The sequence below is a fragment of the Lolium rigidum genome, chromosome 7, assembly GCF_022539505.1.
Source record: "Lolium rigidum isolate FL_2022 chromosome 7, APGP_CSIRO_Lrig_0.1, whole genome shotgun sequence".
Taxonomy (NCBI): domain Eukaryota; kingdom Viridiplantae; phylum Streptophyta; class Magnoliopsida; order Poales; family Poaceae; genus Lolium; species Lolium rigidum.
In genome coordinates, this window is record NC_061514.1 from 218,846,522 (window position 1) to 218,861,828 (window position 15,307).

Consider the following 15,307-nt stretch of genomic DNA (forward strand, 5'->3'; position numbering starts at 1 on the left):
TTAGCATTGCTAGTGGTGGTAATAGTCCAAACTTTAGCTATATTATCTTCTTTAGCATTTTCTTCTTTCTCCCACCCGGACACGCAATTCGGCCATCAATCTTATATTCTCATTAATTCTAACTTGGATGGCATTTTCTAGTAGTAACAATTTTATTATTATGATTTTCATTAGGCATAACTTTCGATTTCAAAAGATCAACATCAGCAACAAGACTATCGACTTTAGAAGCAAGTATATCAATTTTCCCAAGCTTTTCTTCACAGATTTGTTAAAAGCGGTTTGTGTACTAATAAATTCTTTAAGCATAGCTTCAAGTCCAGGGGGTGTGTTCCTATTATTGTTGTAAGAATTCCCATAAGAATTACCATAACCGTTACCATTATTATAAGGATATGGCCTATAGTTGTTACTAGAATTGTTCCGATAAGCATTGTTGTTGAAATTATTATTTTTAATGAAGTTTACATCAACATGTTCTTCTTGAGCAACCAATGAAGCTAACGGAACATTATTAGGATCAACATTAGTCCTATCATTCACAAGCATAGACATAATAGCATCAATCTTATCACTCAAGGAAGAGGTTTCTTCGACGAGAATTTACCTTTTTACCTTGTGGAGCTCTTTCCGTGTGCCATTCGGAGTAATTAATCATCATATTATCAAGAAGCTTTGTTGCTTCACCAAGAGTGATGGACATAAAGGTACCTCCAGTATTGAATCCAATAGGTTCCGCGAAGAAAAGTTCAGATCCTGCATAAAAGGTTTGGATGATCATCCAAGTAGTCAGTCCATGGGTTGGGCAATTTTTAACCAAAGATTTCATTCTTTCCCAAGCTTGTGCAACATGCTCATTATCCAATTGTTTAAAATTCATTATGCTACTCCTCAAAGATATAATTTTAGCAGGGGGATAATATCTACCAATAAAAGCATCCTCGCATTTAGTCCATGAATCAATACTACTAGAAGGACCTAGCGCGTCTTGCCGCGCCGATCTTTGCTATTATCGTTTAATTTTACAATTTTGTACACACAGCCTCCCTAATTGGTCTATAAACATGGAAATAATAACACTCCCATCAGCAAAGTATTGCACCCGCCAGAAGAACAATAAAGCAAACTAAATAGTCAATGTGTGTACATCTGTGAACTGATAAAAAAATAACTTAGAAAAATAACTTGAAGAACAAAAAAGTATATGTAAGAAACACTAACAGAAAAAAACTAACAATGGGCCATCTCCAGGAAACATGTATACATGAAGTTCCTCAGAAAAATAATTAGCTAAGCACCAACAAAATGTGTATCTTATTCTCAAACTGAATAACTGTGTGACTGAACACAACATCAAGACACGAGCCCTTCAAGTGACATGTTGTATAGAGGAGGATATCATATGTATCAGTGATGTACTGTAATATTGAGCCGATATAACTGAATTCCAGGAAGTATATTACAAATTTTAAAGAGCTTGTCTATAATCACATCATCTTCTCCATCTTGGTTACATGTATTAGATTAAGAGATAGGTAAATTTCTATGGTACAGGAGGAGAGAAGCAAAACATACATTATGCACAAATGGCCAGGCTGAGCTTTTAATCAGATCCATAGCAAGAGTTCAGCCTTGTCGCTGGTTGGTTCTGGCGAAACTACAATCTGTAACTGAACCATATCAACCTGAACTCCACCTAGTTGTTGATGCTGCAAAATTAAGTCCTTGGCTTAATTAGGAAGGGCCCCATCAGCTGCTATTGCCCGCAAAGAGAATGTGTCCTCGTGTGCTTGGATAGGAAAGGAAACATAACCTAATAATGGAAGGAAGCTAATACCCAAATGAGTAGGGATGAATAAAAATGACATGATCCATAGCTGTGCAACAAACAGGTAGACAGACGTCCAGAAGAAAAGGTCTAGAAAAGGATAGGTGAAAAGTGAACCTACAATGTAAAGGTTAAATAACAAACAACCAGAACTTCTGCATGGTCACTAATACGCAAAATATGATTGTATTCTATGCAGGAATCTAAATGGCCACCAGAAGGAACAATGACACATACCATTTTGCACATTGATCGTTGTTAATAAGTGTGGAAAAAGAGGATAAATTCTTGATAGGTAGGTTAAACAAACCTTTAAAACATTGAGAAGTTCCGTTAATTAAGAGACATCGTCTCACAAATAGTGTGGTACCAAGAACTTCTGCATATTTTTTTGGATCCCATTACAGATGGATGATCAAATATTGAATATGATAAATACTGAATAATAGGGATGCAGTATATGTCCAAAAACATGGAAGAACGGGTAAGATGGGGAAAACGATCCTGCATGTAACTTCAAGAACTATAATGTTTCCTGAATATTGAATAACGTAGAAATCCTATAAAAGTAAAGCACATGGAAAAAAATACATACAGAGTATGTTATAAAAGAAAATTATAGGAGTCAGCACCACGAATGTTAAAAAAAAAACCTAAAGTCCTAAAAAAATATCAGATGATGAAAATAAGACGGTGTTTTTTTAGATCAGTCTTAAATAACCACATTGTCCCTAAAAGAACCTTCTCTAGCCTTGTGTACACCTGAAAGCAAACATCTAAATACAAAATCCAAGAAAACACATTACAGATCAGGTTACTCGATAACCCCTAGATGAATATATGCTTTCATCAAAACATTTAGTACCATGAAGATTTTAAAAAGTTTGTCCAAGACAGTCAGACAAATAATATGTAGAACCTGAACTATTTGGATAAGAGAATTTTTTTCGGTAAGAGAATTTTTTCGATAAATAATAATTTTTGTTATCAAACAACTGACCAACACAACTTTCTTGTACTATATTTGATAATTCATGAGCACAAAGCTGAAACATTGAGCTTTATTTAATAACAAAACTAAGGACCCAAACTTTGCCAACCACTATCCTTTCTATGTCAACACAATGTGTCACGGCCTGCCATCACTAACAGTAATTTAGGAAAGAACAATTAAACGGTTAAGGAAACCCATGTTGTGAAGACGACAGTGGCAAGTCCCCCTAATTCATTATCCGGAATCTCACTCAATAAGAAACAATGATATCTTAAGACAGAGAGAAAGTAAGATGGTTAAGAACATCATGACAGATTGATTGTAAGTATACTGAGTCAACCAACCGAACGTGCCTGCGTCATATGAACTCGTGAAACCACTGTACTTATATTATAGTTCAACAATTCCTGGAGCAAGGAGAACATGAGATGTTGTGTTGGAAAAAAATAACTCATCTAGAAATGGGTGATTCTGCTCTCCTTAAAATCTAATAAAACAATAATGTGACTAAGGGGTCTTAACTTGGTAGATAAAAATGGCGCTAAAAGAAGAATAACAGTATGAGACATGAGAATGAGTTTCTAAGCCAAATTGTTCATATTTAGGATGAGCTTTATAAATATAAATGATATCATGACTTCAAAGAAAATGAGGATTCGATCTGACATGTTTATATAAAATACTAAAATTTTCATACAATTAGAGCATTGAGAGGTGGAAAACTTGTAAGAGAAAAATATACACCAGAACTTGGATAATTTTTGACAAAATATGAACAAAGCAAGAATTTTCAATATTTCTAGACTATTAACAGCCTATATGAACTGGATCTTAGTAGATAGATTCCCTATCCTGAACTTCCTTGCCTCAATGCTAAGCATGCATGTTACATCCAAGGTCAGTAAACAAATTAGAAGAAATACTCTTACAACGTAGTTCCCACATCACCATATGCTATAGTAATCAACTATTTATATAGTTTCTGTTTGTCCATGAACTGGTTCAGTATTGTTCATTCAGCTGTACAAAAGAGAGAGAAAAGTGTAACCGTCAGATGGCTTGAATTAATCTGCAACATTATAAATTAAATAATGAGCAATACGGACTGCAAGTTTTACCAGCCCAAACTACACTAAGATGAGAAAGAGAAACCATGAGATTGCATATTGCTGCATATAATCATGAAATTTGGACTTGCCAACTAAACTGTAGCTCAAGCAAATAAATCATCTGTGCGGACGAAAGGAAAAAATGTATATTAGGTCACATAGTCTGAAATGGAAAAACACGTCACCAAGAGGCATTCTGAATAGAAGAAATGGTTATCACATCATCATTGAGATCGTGTTTAGCATTCTTTTTTCCACAAAGGATGCATCAACTTTGCACTTGCGAACTAAGACACAGATAATCATCCCCTGTGTATGGCAGGCCCTTGTTCACATGGCACTTCAACCGTAACGCCAATTAAGCATGAAAAAGTGGTCAATCAATCCAAACCTGACATAGCAGGACATTCTCATTTTCGATACTTCAAGAAAGTAAAGGACAAACATAGCATACTCTGCAGCAGACCAAAAACTATAGACGCGCCATATGTATGTAACACATGGCCCAACAAATATCAAGCTAGGGAAAGCAAACCAACAATCTCAATAGGAAGTTTGCGTTTTAGATTAGGAATAGATTGCGCCATACACGGATAACAGATAAGATACAAAATCTATTGTCTAGTCAGAGCCCTCACACACATAAAGATAAACCTCTACCATGAATTCAGGTGAGAATTAAAAGAATATTTCTTCGGACTTGCCCCTAGAGGCAAGAACCTCAATCTAAACATTATACACAACAACAAGCACATATATAGCCTGTATAGAAACATCAACTGTACAGGTAATACAACATGATCTTACTTCGAAAGCATCAAGCTAAAAAAACACCATACACCATGATACAAACACATACTGTTAACCATTCAAAAATAAGGCCAATAAGAGCTTAGCTCTAATATACCAGAAAAATGTAGGTAACTGCAGTATCAAAGGTGATGCGGGGTGGCCTTCGGTCACCTCCACACCAAGACCAACAAGTCCCCCAAGTGGACCGATGACACGAGCTCGAGTCAAAGCGCTACATGATAAGGTGAACTCACTCCTCACTACCCTTGATCTCAATACCCCATTGGATGGGCTGCTACCTCGAGGCCGATATGCTTTGTGTTATCGGATATGAACCTCGAGAAAAGGACATCACGGCGAGACCCGAAGATGGACAAGGAAGAAGGAGAAGAAGAGTCCCAGTCGAAGGACGCCCTCGCTCACCCCGGCACTACCGGCCTCCCGGACACCGACGCTGCCGGCCCTTCCAGCCGAAGACGCAACCAGGCGGCACCGCCGGCTCTGGACCCGGCGGCACTGCCGGCCCCACCGGCACTCGCCGGCCCATCCTCGCCGGCGCTGCCGGCCCCACCCTCGTTGACTTCATCTCAACCGTCGATTTCGCATCCATGGACCAGGATAATTTATGTAATTCCGACTTTACCCCTGTACGAATGCGGGTCTATAAATACCTCGCCCCTTCCTCCAGATTAGGGTTAGAGATGAACTAAGAAGAAACTTGAGCTTTGCTCTTACCCCTATGGGAAACCCTAGATCTATGATCTTGTACCCACCGGGCTCCTTATCGACGCGTGACGATCTCTTTGGTGACTTCTACCGTTTGTTGATCTTTTGCTTGCACTTCTACCTTTTGGTCTTTTGCTTGCACTTCTATCAACCTTCCGGTCTTTTCACCCTTCTAGATCTCGCGTGCTTCGATTTGTCGATCTCTTTGCGGGACTTCTACCGGAAGGTCTTTTCTCGCAACCTCTATCGAGTAGGTGTATCGGGCCTACGAGGAAAAACCGGTTTGTGTGCGTGTGTGAGTTGTATCCCCCACGAATTCCCCTCCGTGTTCGTCGTGTTCATCGTGTTCATCCACCTCCCCCACGAAATCCACCCAAATCCGTGAAGACCGGGCACATCCCCGGGCTTAGCCCATATCATATGGTATCAAGAGCTCTTTGGTTGCCACGGATTTGACCCCCACATCACCAATTTCGCCCAAAAATTTTCCAAAATTTTTTCCAAAAAATAGCCCCAATTTGGCCTTGGATCGATCTCTCGATTTGTTGAGTTATTTGTGGTTTTGTTCCAATAGAAACTTGTCTTTGGTGTTGATCTACTATTCCCCCAACTTTTCCCACCAGTTTGTGCCAATTTTCCCACGAAATCGAAGATTTTCGGGTCGATTTTCCGCCAAATCGACGAACAGCCAGCTGAGGCCGGCAGCTGCCAGCCCCAAAATCGCCGGCACCTGCCGGTCAGGCGGCATTGCTGCGCCGCCCAAACACCGGCACGGCCGCCGGCCCCGAAATTTTTCACACTTTCTTCGTTTTCGTTTTGGCACTTCCCATTTGTGTTTGGTCTTCGGTTTTGAGTGCCATTTCAGCTACCACAAGCTTCCGCAACATCGACAACGACGACGGCACCCGAGGATTCAAGCGGTTCCTTTGACACCTTCACCACCATAGCAAGTTCAAGATCGTCGGCCACCGTCATCAAGTGGTATAACTTGCTCCTAACTTGTCGCCCTAGCCTCTTTTGCGTATCTTTCCTATCGAGAGTGGCTTTCTAGTGTTGCGAAGCATTGCGCAAGCGTCCCGACCGTGAGGGTGTGCGTGTGTTGAGCAAAGCTTCGAAGCAAGCTCGTGTGAAAAGATAAGCAAAAGAAGTGTCACATACTTACATAGATAGTAGTATCCTTACATAGTGAGAAAAAGAAAAATACAAAAAGAGAAAAGAAAAAGTGTGTGAGTGACACCTATACACAAAAGCGTCCAAAGCTTTTAAGCAAAAGAGAGAAAAGAGAAGAGAGGCGTCTTGCGCAAATCTTGTTGCTTCTCAATTTTGCAACCAAGCCACGGTCTCTCTTGTGTTGGCGTGACACCGAGCTAGTAGTCTTCGTTAGGACCCTTTTGTTCTTGCTCATTTTCAAAGTCGCGCTAACCCCATTTTGTCCCACGCGTGTGTTCCTCCTTGTGTATGCCTTTTGTGATCACCGCCTTTGACTTGTGACTTTTGGATCTTACCCACTTTTGACAATAGACTTTTCGTTTGGTTCTTCCATTTGGCTTTCCACATCCATACCTAACACCATATAGAGTTTTTGCTTTGTGTGTGTAACCGGTTGTTCCTCAACTTGATACACCCTTTCGATTTTGGTTTGCAAGTTTTGACATTCTTGGTAGTCTTTCCTAACCACCCACCACATAGTTCTTGTTTTAGTTGTAACCATGTCTAGTGGAGAAGGGAACCAACTACCGATGACGCGGCACCAACATTGGATAGCTACTCAAGCCGTCCATGCCAAGCTAAATCAATTTGAAGCCATGCTCAAGGATACCAATGTCCGCTATGAAGAAAGAGCTCAAGTGCAAAGGAATGACCTCAACAATCAAGTGCAAGACCTCAATGAGAAGATTGAAACTCAAGGCAATGAGTTGAAGGCCACACTTGCCATACAAGGTCAAGAGACAAGGGAAATGAAGACGGCGTTGGACAATATCCTCCACACACTCAACCGCCAAGAAGAGAGAAGACACCACTCAAGGTCTTCACGCTCTCATAGCTCAAGGTCAAGAGCTCCTACACCGTCTCGCCATGATTCTAATGAAGACCCACGCCACCATAATGTGGATGTCCAAGTGCTTCACCAACAAGCTCAAGAAGCGGAGCAAGCTCGCCTTCGACTTGTCCAAGAGCGTCAACACCTTGAAGAAGAGCGCCTTCACCAAGAGAATCTCCATGCTCAATTCCAACAAGAGCAAGAACGCCTTCGACATGATCAAGAGCTAGTTCGAGCAAGGGAACAAGAGCGTCTCCGCAATGAACAACAAGCACTTGAAGAACAAGAGCGGCAACGACAAATACAAGAAGCTCAAGCTAGAAGGCACCACCTTCATGAAGAGGCACAAAGGCAAGCGCGCCAAGAGCGCCAAATCATCAATGTTGTTCACCCACAACGCCCTCAAGGTCAAGATAATCGCCGCCATCATGATGATCGACCTCATGCAAGAAGACCACCTCCAAGGGCAAGAGATGAAGAATCAAGTCATCGCCAAGCATCAAGTGAAGAAAGTGTGATGCCTCGACACCGCCGCAACAATGATGATCAAGATGAAGGTCATGGAAGACCGCCTCCTCGTCAACAACATAGCAACAACAATCGTGATGCTCAAGGTCCACAACCTCAACCTCAACCTCAACCACGCCAAGACCATGGTGAAGAAAGACCACCGCCTAGACGCAATGACCGTAATGAGGAAGAAATCTTTGGGAAGCTCAAATTCACCATGCCCAAGTTCCAAGGAGAGGAAGACCCCGATGCATACTTGTCTTGGGTCCTCAAGGTTGACAAGATATTCCGCATCCACAACTTCTCCGAAGCAAAGAAAGTTGCCATGGCATCTCTTGAGTTTGAGGGATACGCAAATGTTTGGTGGGAAGAAGTGAACAAGAAGCGTGACAAGGAAGACTTAGAGCCCATTGACACATGGGAAGAGATGCAAGAAGTCATGCACAAACGCTTTGTGCCCGCCCATCACAAGCGTGATCTCTTCAACAAGCTTACCCAACTCAAGCAAAGCTTCAAGTCCGTAGAGGAGTACTACAAGGAGATGCACATGACAATGATGAGTGCAAATGTGGACGAGCGAGAAGAGCAAACAATGGCAAGATTCTTGAATGGATTGAACATTCCCGTCAAGAGAATAGTGGAATTCTTGCCTTACACCAATATGGTTTAATTGCTTCATCAAGCTACAAGAGCCGAGCGCCAAGTGCGAGAAGACATAGCAAGTGCAAAAACAAAGTCCTTCTTCGCCGCGCGCAATGCAACAAATACCTCCTCAAGCATCAAGAACACAAGTGCTATTGTTCCCAAGGATCCTCCTAAGCAAATGAAGAGTGCCTTCAAGACAACAAGCTTCAAGTCGGATCAATCAACTATGTCCTCCAAAGCTTCCACGGGATCTAGTAACATCACATGCTTCAAGTGTGGAGCTCAAGGACATAAATCCTTTGAATGCAAGAACACAAGAGTTATGATAACTCGAGATGATGGAGATGTGGAGTACTTGAGTGAAGGCGAATATGAAGCCTTGGTACAAGCCGCAACCAATCATGAAGATGATGACTTGGAAGACCAAGAGCAAGTCTTATGTGTGCATGATGCAAGCCCATCCCTTGTGGTGACCAAAGTGTTGACAACCCATGCACTTCCCAATGAAGATCAAAGGTGCAACATCTTCCAAACAAGAGCGGAATCAATGGCAAGTCAATAAAGGTTATCATCGATGGAGGGAGTTGCCACAATCTTGCAAGCACCGAACTATGCTCCAAGCTCAACCTCACACTCCGGAAACACCCCCACCCTTACCATGTGCAATGGCTTAGTGACAATGGAAATGTCAAGATACAACACACCGTCTCCATATCCTTCAAGATTGGCGCCTATGAAGATACCGTTGATTGCGATGTAGTGCCCATGACGGTGTGCCACATGCTACTTGGTCGCCCTTGGCAATATGACAAAAGAGCAAACCATGATGGCTACACAAATGCCTATAGCTTCAAGGTCGGCGACAAGACATTCATCCTACGCCCGATGACTCCTAGCCAAGTAATTGCGGACAATGCAAAGGCTTTAGCGAGGGCTAAGGAAGCTACCATCACTAGTGAGATGAGTGGTGAGAGAGTGACCCACCAAAAGGAAAGTGAGCGCCACAAGCCATATATGAGTGAGATGAAGAGTGTCCTCATAGCTACCAAGAGTGAGATGAGAGAAGTGCACCACAACCCATCCACCAAATTGCACTATGTGCTCATTTGCAAGGGGCCACCCTCGGAGACTAACAACTTAACAACACTTCCTTCGTCTTTGTTGTCTCTTTTGAAGGAATTCCAAGATGTCTTCCCCGACGAGCTTCCTCATGGACTACCATCGCTTCAAGGCATAGATCACCACATCGACTTCATGCAAGGCGTCACACTACCAAAAGGTACCGCTCACCACACCAACACCGACGAACAAGAGGAAATGCAACGTCCTACTCATGATTGTCAAGCACACGGGTATGTTCATGAAATCCTTAACCCACGCGGGGTTCCAACAATTCTTGTCATGCCTTTGGGTTGTTCCTTTGTTTCGCCACTCGTTTTGCGTCTTATGCAACATCTCTTGAAACATCTTGTTGACAAAAATGGACTTGATGATATCCTCATGTGTCCCATGAACCTCAAGGACCATATTATATATGTGAGAGAGACCTTATGCATCTTATGGCCGTTGGCACACAAAAAGTTGATTTCCTTTGGTTTTGCGATTTCCTCTATTGGCATTGAAGTAAATTATTCGACCTTTGGGGATATACATAAGCGGCACACGCCAACCACAATTGCCCAAGCTCGACGTTTCCATACCATTGCCATTTTCCATACACGCTTCATGAAAAACATTAGCACCATTTTTGGCCTTTTGAATGTTCCGTTTGTTTGGGACAACGCTACAAAACACCCTTTTTGTGACTTGCAAATGAGACTTCCCTATACATCACTCCTTGTCCCACAAAACATTGACTACACCGACACAATTTTTGTTCCCATTTTTGCCAAGTTTTCCGCGGAAAAAGAATTGGTTGATTTCCATTCGCATGATGATTTCTTGTCCAATGCAAAGTTGCTTTTACCCAAGTTCTTGTTCGGAAGCCACATCCCACCTCCAATTATTCATGAGAGCACCAACATGGACGCCGACAAGCGCGCCATCACCATGAAGAAACTACATGAAGACACAAGAACCATCATACAAGAACATGTACTTCGTCAAGCTACCCGCCTCAACTCCAAGAAGAAGGGACGAGACATGACACTTACCATGCTCTCTACACACCACCATGACAACAAAATGATGAGAGACATCAAGCTTCCATGCATACAACGCCCCATTTGTTTTCAAGCTAAGTCCATCTCCAACCCCTATACCCATGCTCCAACTTTTGATGTGGTAGCTAGACTCCATCCTTTAGATCAATGCAAGCCATGCTCTCGAACGGTTAATGCTTCACACATGCATACATTGTTGCTTAGGGAGAACATCCGACTACAAGGACTACAAACAACCATCGCCACGGACCAACACATGTGCTTCATGAACTCCAATGGTACAACCCTCAAGACCAAGTACATCATCAACATCAAGGATAGGATGCCATGTCAAGGAGATGAAGACACTTTAGAGTCGAGGACGACTCTTTCCCAAGGGGGGGGAGATGATGCGGGGTGGCCTTCGGTCACCTCCACACCAAGACCAACAAGTCCCCCAAGTGGACCGATGACACGAGCTCGAGTCAAAGCGCTACATGATAAGGTGAACTCACTCCTCACTACCCTTGATCTCAATACCCCATTGGATGGGCTGCTACCTCGAGCCGATATGCTTTGTGTTATCGAGATATGAACCTCGAGAAAAGGACATCACGACGAGACCCGAAGATGGACAAGGAAGAAGGAGAAGAAGAGTCCCGAGCGAAGGACGCCCTGCTCACCCCGGCACTACCGGCCTCCGGTACACCGGCTGTCGGCCGCCCTTCCAGCCGAAGACGCAACCGGCGGCACTGCCGGCTCTGGACCCAGCGGCCTGCCGGCCCCGCCGGCACTGCTGCGGCCCATCCTCGCCGCAGCCGCCGGCCCCACTCTGTTGACTTCATCTCAACCGTCGATTTCGCATCCATGGACCAGGATAATTTATGTAATTCCGACTTTACCCTGTACGAATGCGGGTCTATAAATACCTCGCCCCTTCCTCCGGATTAGGGTTAGAGATGAACTAAGAAGAAACTTGAGCTTTGCTCTTACCCCTATGGGAAACCCTAGATCTATGATCTTGTACCCACCGGGCTCCTTATCGACGCGTGACGATCTCTTTGGTGACTTCTACCGTTTGTTGATCTTTTGCTTGCACTTCTACCTTTTGGTCTTTTGCTTGCACTTCTATCAACCTTCGGGTCTTTTCACCCTTCTAGATCTCGCGTGCTTCGATTTGTCGATCTCTTTGCGGGACTTCTACGGAAGGTCTTTTCTCGCAACCTCTATCGAGTAGGTGTATCGGGCCTACGAGGAAAAACCGGTTTGTGTGCGTGTGTGAGTTGTATCCCCCACGAATTCCCCTCCGTGTTCGTCGTGTTCATCGTGTTCATCCACCTCCCCCACGAAATCCACCCAAATCCGTGAAGATCGGGCACATCCCCGGGCTTAGCCCATATCAAAAGGACCGCGCAGCAGATTCATTCAGTACATTAGTTGTGTAGTCAACCAACATTCTTTCACACATACTACAGCCAAAGATTCAAAATTTCACAACATGGCTCCCATATAGAACATCTCTGGACAGAGAGAGTAACCAACACCTACCTCAGAATAGCTATGAACAAAACCCTGAGACGATAAAAAAGAATGCTATAAGTCAGTGTTGCTACTGAAATCCCTAAATCCCTAAACTTCAAGCAAGGTACACACATTTTTTTTCTGTAAGAACATGAAACTAATCCCATCCAACTCGAAAACAACTAAACAAAAAAGATAAGCCTGCATCAGGCGAAAAAGATATACAAACACGAGCCAACGCCGCAATCACAAGCAGTCATGCACGCATGGACACTAAACATAAGAAACACCCAAACAAATACAGCGTTCATCTTGTCTGCAGTCAGTCAAATCACAAACCCAATCCCTAGAGTGTATGATTAAAAGGGGGAAATGAGACGAAATTGTTCTATGTTTGTGGATTGTGTCTTCCAACACATCTTCAATGGTTGACACCTTCATCAATAAATTTTGCGTGTCCTTCGCCATCTCCATCAAACCGAGTGCACGACTACGCTGTGTCCCCGGCGGCCACGGTCAGTCCCCCACGACCTGCCCGGTCGTCGTGTTTCCATGGGTTTCTCCACCGGATGTGTTGTGTCGTCAGATGTAAACTTCCACTGGCAGAAAAAAAAGAAACACGGCTCATACACGTAGAGCTCGCCGACAATAACCGAGGCCTTTTGTTTCGTACGCATTGACGCTGATCTCGATCTGAGCAATCAGAACGTGTGAAAGCTAGCCGGCCGGACGCTGGTTTTGAAGCAGCCTGAACGATCCGAACGTGTGTGCAAAGCTAGCCTCCGGCCGGCCAGCAAAGTTACTATGTACGCAGCCTTCTTCCTAGCTAGCTAGTCAAATGACTGGTTCTTTTTGTGGGCTGGTAGCACAACACAATGCAAAGAAATCGCTGGTTGCAACACGAAGAAAAGAATGGAGCTCGTCATCGTCGCTCATTGACTGCACATTTTCTGTTTATCTCTTGACAGGTTTCATGCGTTTTTGCAGTTCAGAGGTGGGCGATAGAACATAGGCGTTTTTCTCATCTCGATCAATTACCATGGTCCTCCCTGGGATGAAATCTGGAGGAGTTCGCTCCATAAACTCCCAATCCACTTCCCACCCAAATTCCCATATCCTCCAATCAAACAAGGGACTTCTAGCCCCATATCCCCTCAACTCTCATTCCCCACGTCTAAATCCCCCAACAAAGCACGCTGAGAAAGCATGCCATAGGCGCCTAGAAAACAATGAGCGCAGGAAAGCAGCAGTGCTGGAAAGAACGGCAGCAAATTGTGACAACAAACCGGTGAATCCACAGCAATCAAAGCCCCGACCAGATGCAGGCCGAGCCCAATCCCCAAAAGACGGCTGCACACACGAGCATCACAGATCCAGTACACACAAACCGCTCCAATCTCAACGGCCAGCGCGAGAAAAGTCAGAGAAGGAAAAGAGGAGAAACATACCAGCGAGAAGGAACAGCCGCCACGCAGAAGATGGGCGGCCACGGCGCCGCCACCCAAACCCGCACGCACCGCCGCTGCTCAGGTGATGAAGAGGAAGAATAGATCACCCAAATCCTGCTGCCGCAACAAAAGGAACAGAGAAGAAGGAGGAGAAAGACGGAAGCCACGGTCAAAGCAATCTGAAACCGACTCCGGGAAGCCTCTTCTGGCTTACACGTCGCGCTGGAACCGTGGAACACGATGACACACGCAAACGCGCGAGATGGGACCCGCGACAACGACGGGCAGCGCGATCAGAGAAGCGCCCAACCCTGGGAGCTTAGTGCTCTTTAAGGATTCTTAGGCAGAGATAGCAACCAATCTTTAGCTCTTCCACTTAATGAGAAAGGAAACAATTTTAATTTTATAATGTCACCATCTACATCCTTATACTTTTGCATTTCACACAATTCAACAAAATTATTGAGATGGGCAGCAGCATCATCGGAACTAACACCGGAAAATTGCTCTCGCATAACAAGATTCGATAAAGCGGGTTTAATTTCAAAGAATTCTGCTGTAGTAGCAGGTGGAGCAATAGGTGTGCATAAGAAATCATTATTATTTGTGGTTGTGAAGTCACACAACTTAGTATTTTCGGGAGTACCCATTTTAGCAGTAGTAAATAAAGCAAACTAGATAAAATAAATGCAAGTAACTAATTTTTTTGTGTTTTTGATATAGAGTGCAAGACAAGTAAATAAAGTAAAGCTAGCAAGTAATTTTTTTGTGTTTTGATATAATGCATCAAACAAGAAAGTAAATAAAATAAAGCAAGACAAAAACAAAGTAAAGAGATTGGATTGTGGAGACTCCCCTTGCAGGCATGTCTTGATCTCCCCGGCAACGGCGCCGTAAAACAGCTTGCTCGGCGTGAAGTTGACGTGGGAGTTAGAGATCTCTCGTAGTGTAACTTTTCTTCAGGTCCCCGGCAACGGCGCCGTGAAACACGATCTTGATGCGCGTAGATGACACGTCCGTTGGGAACCCCAAGAGGAAGGTGTGATGCGCACAGCAGCAAGTTTTCCTCGGCAAGAAACCAAGGTTATCGAACCGAGTAGGAGCCAAGAAGCACGTCGAAGGTTGATGGCGGCGGGATGTAGTGCGGCGCAACACCAGGGATTCCGGCGCCAACGTGGAACCCGCACAACACAACCAAAGTACTTTGCCCCAACGAAACGGTGAGGTTGTCAATCTCACCGGCTTGCTCGTAACAAAGGATTAGATGTATAGTGTGGATGATGATTGTTTGCGAGAAAACGAGTAGAGCAAGTATTGCGAGTAGATTGTATTCGATGTAAAAGAATGGACCGGGGTCCACAGTTCACTAGAGGTGTCTCTCCCATAAGATAAATAGCATGTTGGGTGAACAAATTACAGCTTGGGAAATTGACAAATAGAGAGGGCATGACCATGCACATACATGATATGATGAGTATAGTGAGATTTAATTGGGCATTACGACAAAGTACATAGACCGCTATCCAACATGCATCTATGCCTAAAAAGTCCA

The 15,307-nt window shown here is 43.8% G+C and overlaps 1 long non-coding RNA gene across 1 annotated transcript; it reads right to left on the reverse strand.

The window, feature by feature from the left end:
• Nucleotides 1-1,441: 1,441 nt before the first annotated feature.
• LOC124676306 lies at nucleotides 1,442-13,923 on the reverse strand. The gene is made up of 2 exons (XR_006993572.1): nucleotides 13,756-13,923; nucleotides 1,442-3,842 (listed from the first exon to the last, which is right to left on the reverse strand). It is a non-coding gene; the product is annotated as an uncharacterized LOC124676306 (long non-coding RNA).
• Nucleotides 13,924-15,307: the final 1,384 nt, after the last annotated feature.